Here is a 15,467-nt window from a genome sequence, read left to right as displayed (position 1 = left end):
TTGTGCTTGTCTCGCTCTTGTAGTGTGATTTTGACTGTGAAATCAGATGAGCGTCACCATTTAAGATTCATTTGTTTTTATGTGTCACACTGTGTCAGAATGACAATTCCACTTTAGAATCACTCAAATGTGAATGTGTATGAAGGACAGCATTATTTCATTTGACTTCTGTTTCAGATACTGTGAAAAGTACCACAAAATGTTCAGTTTATGCGTGTCTCGCTCATGTAGTGTGATTTTGATGGTAAAATCAAATGAGCGTCACCATTTCAGATTCTTTTGTTTTTATGTGTCACACTGTCTCAGAATGACAATTCCACCTGAGACACACTCAAATGTGAATGTTTATGAAGGACAGCATTATTTAATTTGACTTCTTTTTCAAATACTCTGAAAAGTACGACAAGTGTCCAGTTTGTGCGTGTCTCGCTCATGTCGTGTGATGTTGACTGTAAAATCAAATGAGCGTCACCATTTAAGATTCATTTGTTTTTATGTGTCACACTGTCTCAGAATGACAATTCCACTTTGGAAACATTCAACTGTGAATGTTTATGAAGGACAGCATTATTTAATTTGACTTCTTTTTCAGATACTCTGAAAAGTACGACAAGTGTTTCTGTGAAAAATACAAGTGTTGATGTTGTGCTCCTGTCACTCACATGTAGTGATATTGACCGTAAAATCAAATGAGCGTCACCATTTAAGATTCATTTGTTTGTACGTGTCACACTGTCTCAGAATGGCAATTCCACTTTAGAAACGTTCAACTGTGAATGTTTATGAAGGACAACATGTTTAAATTTGACTTCCGTCACAGTTAATGTGAAAATATAAGTGTTGATGTTGTGCTCCTGTCACTCATGCAGTATGATTTTGACTGTAAAATCAAATGAGCGTCACCATTTAAGATTCATTTGTTTTTATGTGTCACACTGTTTCAGAATGACAATTCCACTTAAGAAACACTCAAATGTGAATGTGTATGTTCAGATACTTTGAAAAGTACGACAAAATGTTCAGTTTATGCGTGTCTCGCTCATGTAGTGTGATTTTGACGGTAAAATCAAATGAGCGTCACCATTTAAGATTCATTTGTTTTTATGTGTCACACTGTCTCAGAATGACAATTCCACTTTGGAAACATTCAACTGTGAATGTTTATGAAGGACAGCATTATTTAATTTGACTTCTTTTTCAGATACTCTGAAAAGTACGACAAGTGTTCAGTTTGTGCGTGTCTCACTCATGTAGAGTGATTTTGACTGTAAAATCAAATGAGCGTCACCATTTAAGATTCATTTGTTTTTATGTGTCACACTGTCTCAGAATGACAATTCCACTTTGGAAACATTCAACTGTGAATGTTTATGAAGGACAGCAATATTTAATTTGACTTCTTTTTCAGATACTCTGAAAAGTACGACAAGTGTTTCTGTGAAAAATACAAGTGTTGATGTTGTGCTCTTGTCACTCATGCAGTGTGATTTTGACTGTAAAATCAAATGAGCGTCACCATTTAAGATTCATTTGTTTTTATGTGTCACACTGTCTCAGAATGACAATTCCACTCTGGAAAGATTCAACTGTGAATGTTTATGAAGGGCAACATGTTTTAATTTGACTTCTTTTTCAGATACTGTGAAAAGTACGACAAATGTTCAATTTGTGCTTTTGTCGCTCATGTAGTGTGATTTTGACTGTAAAATCAAATGAGCGTCACCATTTAAGATTCATTTGTTTTTATGTGTCACACTGTCTCAGAATGACAATTCCACCTAAGAAACACTCAAATGTGAATGTTCATGAAGGACAATATGTTTTAATTTGACTTCTTTTTCAGGTACTGTGAAAAGTACGACAAATGTTCAGTTTTTGTGTGGCTCGCTCATGTAGTGTGATTTTGACTGTAAAATTAAAGGAGCATCACCATTTAAGATTCCTTTGTTTTTATGTGTCACACTGTCTCAGAATGACAATTCCACTTTAGAAACACTCAAATGTGAATGTGTATGAAGGACAGCATTATTTCATTTGACTTCTGTTTCAAATACTCTGAAAAGTACGACAAGTGTTCAGTTTGTGCGTGTCTCGCTCATGTTGTGTGATGTTGACTATAAAATCAAATGAGCGTCACCATTTAAGATTCCTTTGTTTTTATGTGTCACACTGTCTCAGAATGACAATTCCACTTTGGAAACATTCAACTGTGAATGTTTATGAAGGACAACATGGTTTAATTGGACTTCCTTTAGAGTTAATGTGAAAAATACAAGTGTTGATGTTGTGCTCTTATCACTCATGTAGTACGATGTTGACTGTAAAATCAAATGAGCGTCACCATTTAAGATTCATTTGTTTTTATGTGTTACACTGTGTCAGAATGACAATTCCACTATAGAAACACTCAAATGTGAATGTGTATGAAGGACAGCATTGCTTAATTTGACGTCTTTTTCAGATACTGTGAAAAGTACGACAAGTGTTCAGTTTGTGCGTGGCTCGCTCATGTAGTGTGATTTTGACTGTAAAATCAAATGATCGTCACCATTTAAGATTCATTTGTTTTTATGTGTCACACTGTCTCAGAATGACAATTCCACTTTAGAAACACTCAAATATGAATGTGTTTGAAAGACAGCAATATTTCATTTGACTTCTTTTTCAGATACTGTGAAAAGTACTACAAATGTTCAATTTGTGCGTGGCTCGCTCATGTAGTGTGATTTTGACTGTAAAATCAAATGAGCGTCACCATTTAAGATTTATTTGTTTTTGTCTCACACTGTGTCGGAATGACAATTCCACTTTAGAAACACTCAAATGTGAATGTGTATGAAGGACAGCATTATTTCATTTGACTTCTTTTTCAGATACTCTGAGAATTACGACAAGTGTTCAGTTTGTGCGTGTCTCGCTCATGTAGTGTGATTTTGACTGTAAAATCAAATGAGCGTCACCATTTAAGATTCATTTGTTTTTATGTCACACTGTCTCAGAATGACAATTCCACTTTAGAAAAACTCAAATGTGAATGTGTATGAAGGACAGCATTGCTTAATTTGACGTCTTTTTCAGATACTGTGAAAAGTACGACAAATGTTCAATTTGTGCTTTTCTCGCTCTTGTAGTGTGATTTTAACTGTAAAATCAAATGAGCGTCACCATTTAAGATTCATTTGTTTTTACGTGTCACAGTCTCAGAATGACAATTCCACCTGAGAAACACTCAAATGTGAATGTTTATGAAGGACAACATGGTTTAATTGGACTTCCTTTAGAGTTAATGTGAAAAATACAAGTGTTGATGTTGTGCTCTTATCACTCATGTAGTACGATGTTGACTGTAAAATCAAATGAGCGTCATCATTCAAGATTCATTTGTTTTTATGTGTACACTGTCTCAGAATGACAATTCCACTCTGGAAACGTTCAACTGTGAATGTTTATGAAGGACAACATGTTTTAATTTGACTTCATTTTCAGATACTGTGAAAAGTACGACAAATGTTCAATTTGTGCGTGGCTCGCTCATGTAGTGTGATTTTGACTGTAAAATCAAATGAGCGTCACCATTTAAGATTTATTTGTTTTTGTCTCACACTGTGTCGGAATGACAATTCCACCTGAGAAACACTCAAATGTGAATGTGTATGAAGGACAGCATTATTTCATTTGACTTCTTTTTCAGATACTGTGAAAAGTACGACAAATGTTCAATTTGTGCTTGTGTCGCTCATGTAGTGTGATTTTGACTGTGAAATCAAATGAGCGTCACCATTTAAGATTCATTTGTTTTCATGTGTCACACTGTGTCAGAATGACAATTCCACTTTGGAAACATTCAACCGTGAATGTTTATGAAGGACAATATGTTTTAATTTGACTTCTTTTTCAGATACTGTGAAAAGTATGACAAATGTTCAGTTTTTGTTTGGCTCGCTCATGTAGTGTGATTTTGACTGTAAAATCAAATGATCGTCACCATTTAAGATTCATTTGTTTTTATGTGTCACACTGTCTCAGAATGACAATTCCACCTGAGCAACACTCAAATGTGAATGTTTATGAAGGTCAACATGTTTTAATTTAACTTCTTTTTCAGATACTGTGAAAAGTACGACAAATGTTCAATTTGTGCGTGGCTCGCTCATGTAGTGTGATTTTGACTGCAAAATCAAATGAGCGTCACCATTTAAGATTCATTTGTTTTTATGTGTCACACTATCTCAGAATGACAATTCCACTCTGGATACATTCAACCGTGAATGTTTATGAAGGACAACATGTTTTAATTTGACTTCTTTTTCAGGTACTGTGAAAAGTACAACAAATGTTCAGTTTTTGTTTGGCTCGCTCATGTAGTGTGATTTTGACTGTAAAATCAAATGATCGTCACCATTTAAGATTCATTTGTTTTTATGTGTCACACTGTGTCAGAATGACAATTCCACCTGAGACACACTCAAATGTGAATGTTTATGAAGGACAACATGTTTTAATTTGACTTCTTTTTCAGATACTGTGAAAATTACGACAAATGTTCAATTCGTGCGTGGCTCGCTCATGTAGTGTGATTTTGACTGTAAAATCAAATGAGCGTCACCATTTAAGATTCATTTGTTTTCATGTGTCACACTGTCTCAGAATGACAATTCCACTTTGGAAACATTCAACCGTGAATGTTTATGAATGACAACATGTTTTAATTTGACTTCTGCTTCAGGGACTGTGAAAAGTACGACAAATGTTCAGTTTTTATTTGGCTCCCTCATGTAGTGTGATTTTGACTGTAAAATCAAATGATCGTCACCATTTAAGATTCATTTGTTTTTATGTGTCACACTGTGTCAGAATGACAATTCCACCTGAGCAACACTCAAATGTGATTGTTTATGAAGGACAACATGTTTTAATTTGACTTCTTTTTCAGATACTGTGAAAAGCACGACAAATGATCAATTCGTGCGTGGCTCGCTCATGTAGTGTGATTTTGACTGTAAAATCAAATGAGCGTCACCATTTAAGATTCATTTGTTTTCATGTGTCACACTGTCTCAGAATGACAATTCCACTTTGGAAACATTCAACCGTGAATGTTTATGAATGACAACATGTTTTAATTTGACTTCTGCTTCAGGTACTGTGAAAAGTACGACAAATGTTCAGTTTTTGTGTGGCTCACTCATGTAGTGTGATTTTGACTGTAAAATCAAATGATCGTCACCGTTTAAGATTCATTTGTTTTTATGTGTCACAGTCTAAGAATGACAATTCCACCTGAGCAACATTCAAATGTGAATGTTTATGAAGGACAACATGGTTTAATTGGACTTCCTTTAGAGTTAATGTGAAAAATACAAGTGTTGATGTTGTGCTCTTATCACTCATGTAGTACGATGTTGACTGTAAAATCAAATGAGCGTCACCATTTAAGATCCATTTGTTTTTATGTGTCACACTGTGTCAGAATGACAATTCCACTTTAGAAACACTCAAATGTGAATGTGTATGAAGGACAGCATTGCTTAATTTGAAATCTTTTTCAGATACTGTGAAAAGTAAGACAAATGTTCAATTTATGCTTTTCTCACTCTTGTAGTGTGATTTTAACTGTAAAATCAAATGAGCGTCACCATTTAAGATTCATTTGTTTTTATGTGTCACACTGTCTCAGAATGACAATTCGACCTAGGAAAAACTCAAATGTGAATGTTTATGAAGGTCAACATGTTTTAATTTGACTTCTTTTTTAGATACTGTGAAAAGTACGACAAGTGTTCAGTCTGTGCGTAGCTCGCTCATGTAGTATGATTTTGACTGTAAAATCAAATGAGCGTCACCATTTAAGATTCATTTGTTTTTATGTGTCACACTATCTCAGAATGACAATTCCACTCTGGAAACATTCAACCGTGAATGTTTATGAAGGACAATATGTTTTAATTTGACTTCTTTTTCAGGTACTGTGAAAAGTACGACAAATGTTCAGTTTTTATTTGGCTCGCTCATGTAGTGTGATTTTGAATGTAAAATCAAATGATCGTCACCATTTAAGATTCATTTGTTTTTATGTGTCACACTGTCTCAGAATGACAATTCCACCTAAGAAACACTCAAATGTGAATGTGTATGAAGGACAGCATTATTTCATTTGACTTCTTTTTCAGATACTGTGAAAAGTACGACAAATGTTCAATTTGTGCTTGTCTCGCTCATGTAGTGTGATTTTGACTGTGAAATCAGATGAGCGTCACCATTTAAGATTCATTTGTTTTTATGTGTCACACTGTGTCAGAATGACAATTCCACTTTAGAAACACTTCAAATGTGAATGTGTATGAAGGACAGCATTATTTCATTTGACTTCTTTTTCAGATACTGTGAAAAGTACGACAAATGTTCAATTTGTGCTTGTCTCGCTCATGTAGTGTGATTTTGACTGTAAAATTAAATGAGCGTCACCGTTTAAGATTAATTTGTTTTTATGTGTCACACTGTCTCAGAATGACAATTCCACCCGAGAAACACTCAAATGTGAATGTTTATGAAGGACAATATGTTTTAATGTGACTTCTTTTTCAGATACTGTGAAAAGTACGACAAATGTTCAATTTGTGCTTGTCTCGCTCATGTAGTGTGATTTTGACTGTGAAATCAGATGAGCATCACCATTTAAGATTCATTTGTTTTTATGTGTCACACTGTCTCAGAATGACAATTCCACCTAAGAAACACTCAAATGTGAATGTTCATGCAGGACAATATGTTTTAATTTGACTTCTTTTTCAGGTACTGTGAAAAGTACGACAAATGTTCAGTTTTTGTGTGGCTCGCTCATGTAGTGTGATTTTGACTGTAAAATCAAATGATCGTCACCATTTAAGATTCATTTGTTTTTATGTGTCACACTGTCTCAGAATGACAATTCCACCTGAACAACACTCAAATGTGAATGTTTATGAAGGACAATATGTTTTAATTTGACTTCTTTTTCAGGTGCCGTGAAAAGTACGACAAATGTTCAGTTTTTGTGTGGCTCGCTCATGTAGTCTGATTTTGACTGTGAAATCAAATGAGCGTCACCATTTAAGATTCATTTGTTTTTATGTGTCACACTGTCTCAGAATGACAATTCCACTCTGGAAACATTCAACTGTGAATGTTTATGAAGGACAACATGTTTTAATTTGACTTCTTTTTCAGATACTGTGAAAAATACGACAAATGTTCAATTTGTGCTTGTCTCGCTCATGTAGTGTGATTTTGACTGTAAAATCAAATGAGCGTCACCATTTAAGATTCATTTGTTTTTATGTGTCACACTGTCTCAGAATGACAATTCCACCTAGGAAACACTCAAATGTGAATGTTCATGATGGACAATGTGTTTTAATTTGACTTCTTTTTCAGATACTGTGAAAAGTACGACAAGTGTTCAGTTTGTGCGTGGCTCGCTCATGTAGTATGATTTTGACTGTAAAATCAAATGAGCGTCACCATTTAAGATTCATTTGTTTTTATGTGTCACACTGTCTCAGAATGACAATTCCCCTCTGGAAACATTCAACCGTGAATGTTTATGAAGGACAATATGTTTTAATTTGACTTCTTTTTCAGGTACTGTGAAAAGTACGACAAATGTTCAGTTTTTATTTGGCTCGCTCATGTAGTGTGATTTTAACTGTAAAATCAAATGATCGTCACCATTTAAGATTCATTTGTTTTTATGTGTCACACTGTGTCAGAATGACAATTCCACGTTAGAAACAATCAAATGTGAATGTGTATGAAGGACAGCATTGCTTAATTTGACATCTTTTTCAGATACTGTGAAAAGTAAGACAAATGTTCAATTTATGCTTTTCTCACTCTTGTAGTGTGATTTTAACTGTAAAATCAAATGAGCGTCACCGTTAAAGATTAATTTGTTTTTATGTGTCACACTGTCTCAGAATGACAATTCCACCTAAGAAACACTCAAATGTGAATGTTCATGAAGGACAATATTTTTTAATTTGACTTCTTTTTCAGGTACTGTGAAAAGTACGACAAATGTTCAGTTTTTGTGTGGCTCGCTCAGGTAGTGTGATTTTGACTGTAAATTCAAATGATCGTCACCATTTAAGATTCATTTGTTTTTATGTGTCACACTGTCTCAGAGTGACAATTCCACCTGAACAACACTCAAATGTGAATGTTTATGAAGGACAATATGTTTTAATTTGACTTCTTTTTCAGGTGCTGTGAAAAGTACGACAAATGTTCAGTTTTTGTGTGGCTCGCTCATGTAGTGTGATTTTGACTGTAAAATCAAATGATCGTCACCATTTAAGATTCATTTGTTTTTATGTGTCACACTGTGTCAGAATGACAATTCCACTTTAGAAACACTCAAATGTGAATGTTTATGAAGGACAGCATTATTTCATTTGACTTCTTTTTCAGATACTGTGAAAAGTACGACAAGTGTTCAGTTTTTGTGTAGCTCGCTCATGTAGTCTGATTTTGACTGTAAAATCAAATGAGCGTCACCATTTAAGATTCATTTGTTTTTATGTGTCACACTGTCTCAGAATGACAATTCCACCTAGGAAACACTCAAATGTGAATGTTCATGAAGGACAATGTGTTTTAATTTGACTTCTTTTTCAGATACTGTGAAAAGTACGACAAGTGTTCAGTTTGTGCGTGGCTCGCTCATGTAGTATGATTTTGACTGTAAAATCAAATGATCGTCACCATTTAAGATTCATTTGTTTTTATGTGTCACACTGTGTCAGAATGACAATTCCACGTTAGAAACAATCAAATGTGAATGTGTATGAAGGACAGCATTGCTTAATTTGACATCTTTTTCAGATACTGTAAAAAGTAAGACAAATGTTCAATTTATGCTTTTCTCACTCTTGTAGTGTGATTTTAACTGTAAAATCAAATGAGCGTCACCATTTAAGATTCATTTGTTTTTATGTGTCACACTGTCTCAGAATGACAATTCCATCTGAACAACACTCAAATGTGAATGTTTATGAAGGACAATATGTTTTAATTTGACTTCTTTTTCAGGTGCTGTGAAAAGTACGACAAATGTTCAGTTTTTGTGTGGCTCGCTCATGTAGTCTGATTTTGACTGTAAAATCAAATGAGCGTCACCATTTAAGATTCATTTGTTTTTATGTGTCACACTGTGTCAGAATGACAATTCCACTTTAGAAACACTCAAATGTGAATGTGTATGAAGGACAGCATTATTTCATTTGACTTCTTTTTCAGATAATGTGAAAAGTACGACAAGTGTTCAGTTTGTGCGTGGCTCGCTCATGTAGTGTGATTTTGACTGTAAAATCAAATGATCGTCACCATTTAAGATTCATTTGTTTTTATGTGTCACACTGTCTCAGAATGACAATTCCACTTTAGAAACACTCAAATGTGAATGTGTATGAAGGACAGCATTATTTCGTTTGACTTCTTTTTCAGATACTGTGAAAAGTACGACAAGTGTTCAGTTTGTGCGTGGCTCGCTCATGTAGTGTGATTTTGACTGTAAAATCAAATGATCGTCACCATTTAAGATTCATTTGTTTTTATGTGTCACACTGTCTCAGAATGACAATTCCACCTGAACAACACTCAAATGTGAATGTTTATGAAGGACAATATGTTTTAATTTGACTTCTTTTTCAGGTGCTGTGAAAAGTGCGACAAATGTTCAGTTTTTGTGTAGCTCGCTCATGTAGTCTGATTTTGACTGTAAAATCAAATGAGCGTCACCATTTAAGATTCATTTGTTTTTATGTGTCACACTGTGTCAGAATGACAATTCCACTTTAGAAACACTCAAATGTGAATGTGTATGAAGGACAGCATTATTTCATTTGACTTCTTTTTCAGATAATGTGAAAAGTACGACAAGTGTTCAGTTTGTGCGTGGCTCGCTCATGTAGTGTGATTTTGACTGTAAAATCAAATGATCGTCACCATTTAAGATTCATTTGTTTTTATGTGTCACACTGTCTCAGAATGACAATTCCACCTGAACAACACTCAAATGTGAATGTTTATGAAGGACAATATGTTTTAATTTGACTTCTTTTTCAGGTGCTGTGACAAGTACGACAAATGTTCAGTTTTTGTGTGTCTCGCTCATGTAGTGTGATTTTGACTGTAAAATCAAATGAGCGTCACCATTTAAGATTCATTTGTTTTTATGTGTCACACTGTCTCAGAATGACAATTCCACTCTGGAAACATTCAACTGTGAATGTTTATGAAGGACAACATGTTTTAATTTGACTTCTTTTTCAGATACTGTGAAAAGTACGACAAGTGTTCAGTTTGTGTGTGTCTTGCTCATGTAGTGTGATTTTGACTGTAAAATCAAATGAGCGTCACCGTTAAAGATTAATTTGTTTTCATGTGTCACAGTCTCAGAATGACAATTCCACCCGAAAAACACTCAAATGTGAATGTTTATGAAGGACAATATGTTTTAATTTGACTTCTTTTTCAGATACTGTGAAAAGTACGACAAGTGTTCAGTTTGTGCGTGGCTCGCTCATGTAGTGTGATTTTGACTGTAAAATCAAATGATCGTCACCATTTAAGATTCATTTGTTTTTATGTGTCACACTGTGTCAGAATGACAATTCCACGTTAGAAACAATCAAATGTGAATGTGTATGAAGGACAGCATTGCTTAATTTGACATCTTTTTCAGATACTGTAAAAAGTAAGACAAATGTTCAATTTATGCTTTTCTCACTCTTGTAGTGTGATTTTAACTGTAAAATCAAATGAGCGTCACCATTTAAGATTTATTTGTTTTTATGTGTCACACTGTCTCAGAATGACAATTCCATCTGAACAACACTCAAATGTGAATGTTTATGAAGGACAATATGTTTTAATTTGACTTCTTTTTCAGGTGCTGTGAAAAGTACGACAAATGTTCAGTTTTTGTGTGGCTCGCTCATGTAGTCTGATTTTGACTGTAAAATCAAATGAGCGTCACCATTTAAGATTCATTTGTTTTTATGTGTCACACTGTGTCAGAATGACAATTCCACTTTAGAAACACTCAAATGTGAATGTGAATGAAGGACAGCATTATTTCATTTGACTTCTTTTTCAGATACTGTGAAAAGTACGACAAGTGTTCAGTTTGTGCGTGGCTCGCTCATGTAGTGTGATTTTGACTGTAAAATCAAATGATCGTCACCATTTAAGATTCATTTGTTTTTATGTGTCACACTGTCTCAGAATGACAATTCCACCTGAACAACACTCAAATGTGAATGTTTATGAAGGACAATATGTTTTAATTTGACTTCTTTTTCAGGTGCTGTGAAAAGTGCGACAAATGTTCAGTTTTTGTGTAGCTCGCTCATGTAGTCTGATTTTGACTGTAAAATCAAATGAGCGTCACCATTTAAGATTCATTTGTTTTTATGTGTCACACTGTCTCAGAATGACAATTCCACTCTGGAAACATTCAACTGTGAATGTTTATGAAGGACAACATGTTTTAATTTGACTTCTTTTTCAGATACTGTGAAAAGTACGACAAGTGTTCAGTTTGTGTGTGTCTTGCTCATGTAGTGTGATTTTGACTGTAAAATCAAATGAGCGTCACCGTTAAAGATTAATTTGTTTTTATGTGTCACAGTCTCAGAATGACAATTCCACCCGAAAAACACTCAAATGTGAATGTTTATGAAGGACAATATGTTTTAATTTGACTTCTTTTTCAGATACTGTGAAAAGTACGACAAGTGTTCAGTTTGTGCGTGGCTCGCTCATGTAGTGTGATTTTGACTGTAAAATCAAATGATCGTCACCATTTAAGATTCATTTGTTTTTATGTGTCACACTGTCTCAGAATGACAATTCCACCTGAACAACACTCAAATGTGAATGTTTATGAAGGACAATATGTTTTAATTTGACTTCTTTTTCAGGTGCTGTGACAAGTACGACAAATGTTCAGTTTTTGTGTGGCTCGCTCATGTAGTGTGATTTTGACTGTAAAATCAAATGAGCGTCACCATTTAAGATTCATTTGTTTTTATGTGTCACACTGTCTCAGAATGACAATTCCACTCTGGAAACATTCAAATGTGAATGTTTATGAAGGACAACATGTTTTAATTTGACTTCTTTTTCAGATACTGTGAAAATTATGACAAGTGTTCAGTTTGTGCGTGGCTCGCTCATGTAGAGTGATTTTGACTGTAAAATCAAATGAGCGTCACCATTTAAGATTCATTTGTTTTTATGTGTCACACTGTCTCAGAATGACAATTCCACTTTAGAAACACTCAAATGTGAATGTGTATGAAGGACAACATGTTTTAATTTGACTTCTTTTTCAGATACTGTGAAAAGTACGACAAATGTTCAGTTTGTGCTTTTGTCGCTCATGTAGTGTGATTTTGACTGTAAAATCAAATGAGCGTCACAATTTAAGATTCATTTGTTTTTATGTGTCACACTGTCTCAGAATGACAATTCCACCTAAGAAACACTCAAATGTGAATGTTCATGAAGGACAATATGTTTTAATTTGACTTCTTTTTCAGGTACTGTGAAAAGTACGACAAATGTTCAGTTTTTGTGTGGCTCGCTCATGTAGTGTGATTTTGACTGTAAAATCAAATGATCGTCACCATTTAAGATTCATTTGTTTTTATGTGTCACACTGTCTTAGAATGACAATTCCACCTGAACAACACTCAAATGTGATTGTTTATGAAGGACAATATGTTTTAATTTGACTTCTTTTTCAGGTGCTGTGAAAAGCACGACAAATGTTCAGTTTTTGTGTGGCTCGCTCATGTAGTCTGTTTTTGACTGTAAAATCAAATGAGCGTCACCATTTAAGATTCATTTGTTTTTATGTGTCACACTGTGTCAGAATGACAATTCCACTCTGGAAACATTCAACTGTGAATGTTTATGAAGGACAACATGTTTTAATTTGACTTCTTTTTCAGATACTGTGAAAAGTACGACAAGTGTTCAGTTTGTTTGTGTGTGTCTTGCTCATGTAGTGTGATTTTGACTGTGAAATCAAATGAGCGTCACCGTTAAAGATTAATTTGTTTTTATGTGTCACACTGTCTCAGAATGACAATTCCACCTAAGAAACACTCAAATGTGAATGTTCATGAAGGACAATATTTTTTAATTTGACTTCTTTTTCAGGTACTGTGAAAAGTACGACAAATGTTCAGTTTTTGTGTGGCTCGCTCAGGTAGTGTGATTTTGACTGTAAATTCAAATGATCGTCACCATTTAAGATTCATTTGTTTTTATGTGTCACACTGTCTCAGAGTGACAATTCCACCTGAACAACACTCAAATGTGAATGTTTATGAAGGACAATATGTTTTAATTTGACTTCTTTTTCAGGTGCTGTGAAAAGTACGACAAATGTTCAGTTTTTGTGTGGCTCGCTCATGTAGTCTGTTTTTGACTGTAAAATCAAATGAGCGTCACCATTTAAGATTCATTTGTTTTTATGTGTCACACTGTCTCAGAATGACAATTCCACTGTGGAAACATTCAACTGTGAATGTTTATGAAGGACAACATGTTTTAATTTGACTTCTTTTTCAGATACTGTGAAAAGTACGACAAATGTTCAATTTGTGCTTGTCTCGCTCATGTAATGTGATTTTGACTGTAAAATCAAATGAGCGTCACCATTTAAGATTCATTTGTTTTTATGTGTCACACTGTCTCAGAATGACAATTCCACCTAGGAAACACTCAAATGTGAATGTTCATGAAGGACAATGTGTTTTAATTTGACTTCTTTTTCAGATACTGTGAAAAGTACGACAAGTGTTCAGTTTGTGCGTGGCTCGCTCATGTAGTATGATTTTGACTGTAAAATCAAATAAGCGTCACCATTTAAGATTCATTTGTTTTTATGTGTCACACTATCTCAGAATGACAATTCCACTCTGGAAACATTCAACCGTGAATGTTTATGAAGGACAATATGTTTTAATTTGACTTCTTTTTCAGGTACTGTGAAAAGTACGACAAATGTTCAGTTTTTATTTGGCTCGCTCATGTAGTGTGATTTTGACTGTAAAATCAAATGATCGTCACCATTTAAGATTCATTTGTTTTTATGTGTCACACTGTGTCAGAATGACAATTCCACGTTAGAAACAATCAAATGTGAATGTGTATGAAGGACAGCATTGCTTAATTTGACATCTTTTTCAGATACTGTAAAAAGTAAGACAAATGTTCAATTTATGCTTTTCTCACTCTTGTAGTGTGATTTTAACTGTAAAATCAAATGAGCGTCACCATTTAAGATTCATTTGTTTTTATGTGTCACACTGTCTCAGAATGACAATTCCATCTGAACAACACTCAAATGTGAATGTTTATGAAGGACAATATGTTTTAATTTGACTTCTTTTTCAGGTGCTGTGAAAAGTACGACAAATGTTCAGTTTTTGTGTGGCTCGCTCATGTAGTCTGATTTTGACTGTAAAATCAAATGAGCGTCACCATTTAAGATTCATTTGTTTTTATGTGTCACACTGTGTCAGAATGACAATTCCACTTTAGAAACACTCAAATGTGAATGTGAATGAAGGACAGCATTATTTCATTTGACTTCTTTTTCAGATACTGTGAAAAGTACGACAAGTGTTCAGTTTGTGCGTGGCTCGCTCATGTAGTGTGATTTTGACTGTAAAATCAAATGATCGTCACCATTTAAGATTCATTTGTTTTTATGTTTCACACTGTGTCAGAATGACAATTCCACTTTAGAAACACTCAAATGTGAATGTGTATGAAGGACAGCATTATTTCGTTTGACTTCTTTTTCAGATACTGTGAAAAGTACGACAAGTGTTCAGTTTGTGTGTGTCTTGCTCATGTAGTGTGATTTTGACTGTAAAATCAAATGAGCGTCACCGTTTAAGATTAATTTGTTTTTATGTGTCACAGTCTCAGAATGACAATTCCACCCGAGAAACACTCAAATGTGAATGTTTATGAAGGACAATATGTTTTAATGTGACTTCTTTTTCAGATACTGTGAAAAGTACGACAAGTGTTCAGTTTGTGCGTGGCTCGCTCATGTAGTGTGATTTTGACTGTAAAATCAAATGATCGTCACCATTTAAGATTCATTTGTTTTTATGTGTCACACTGTCTCAGAATGACAATTCCACCTGAACAACACTCAAATGTGAATGTTTATGAAGGACAATATGTTTTAATTTGACTTCTTTTTCAGGTGCTGTGACAAGTACGACAAATGTTCAGTTTTTGTGTGTCTCGCTCATGTAGTGTGATTTTGACTGTAAAATCAAATGAGCATCACCATTTAAGATTCATTTGTTTTTATGTGTCACACTGTCTCAGAATGACAATTCCACTCTGGAAACATTCAACTGTGAATGTTTATGAAGGACAACATGTTTTAA

The sequence above is a fragment of the Chaetodon auriga genome, unplaced genomic scaffold (assembly GCF_051107435.1).
Source record: "Chaetodon auriga isolate fChaAug3 unplaced genomic scaffold, fChaAug3.hap1 Scaffold_214, whole genome shotgun sequence".
Classification (NCBI taxonomy): domain Eukaryota; kingdom Metazoa; phylum Chordata; class Actinopteri; order Chaetodontiformes; family Chaetodontidae; genus Chaetodon; species Chaetodon auriga.
Note: the sequence above shows the minus strand (reverse complement) of the source record.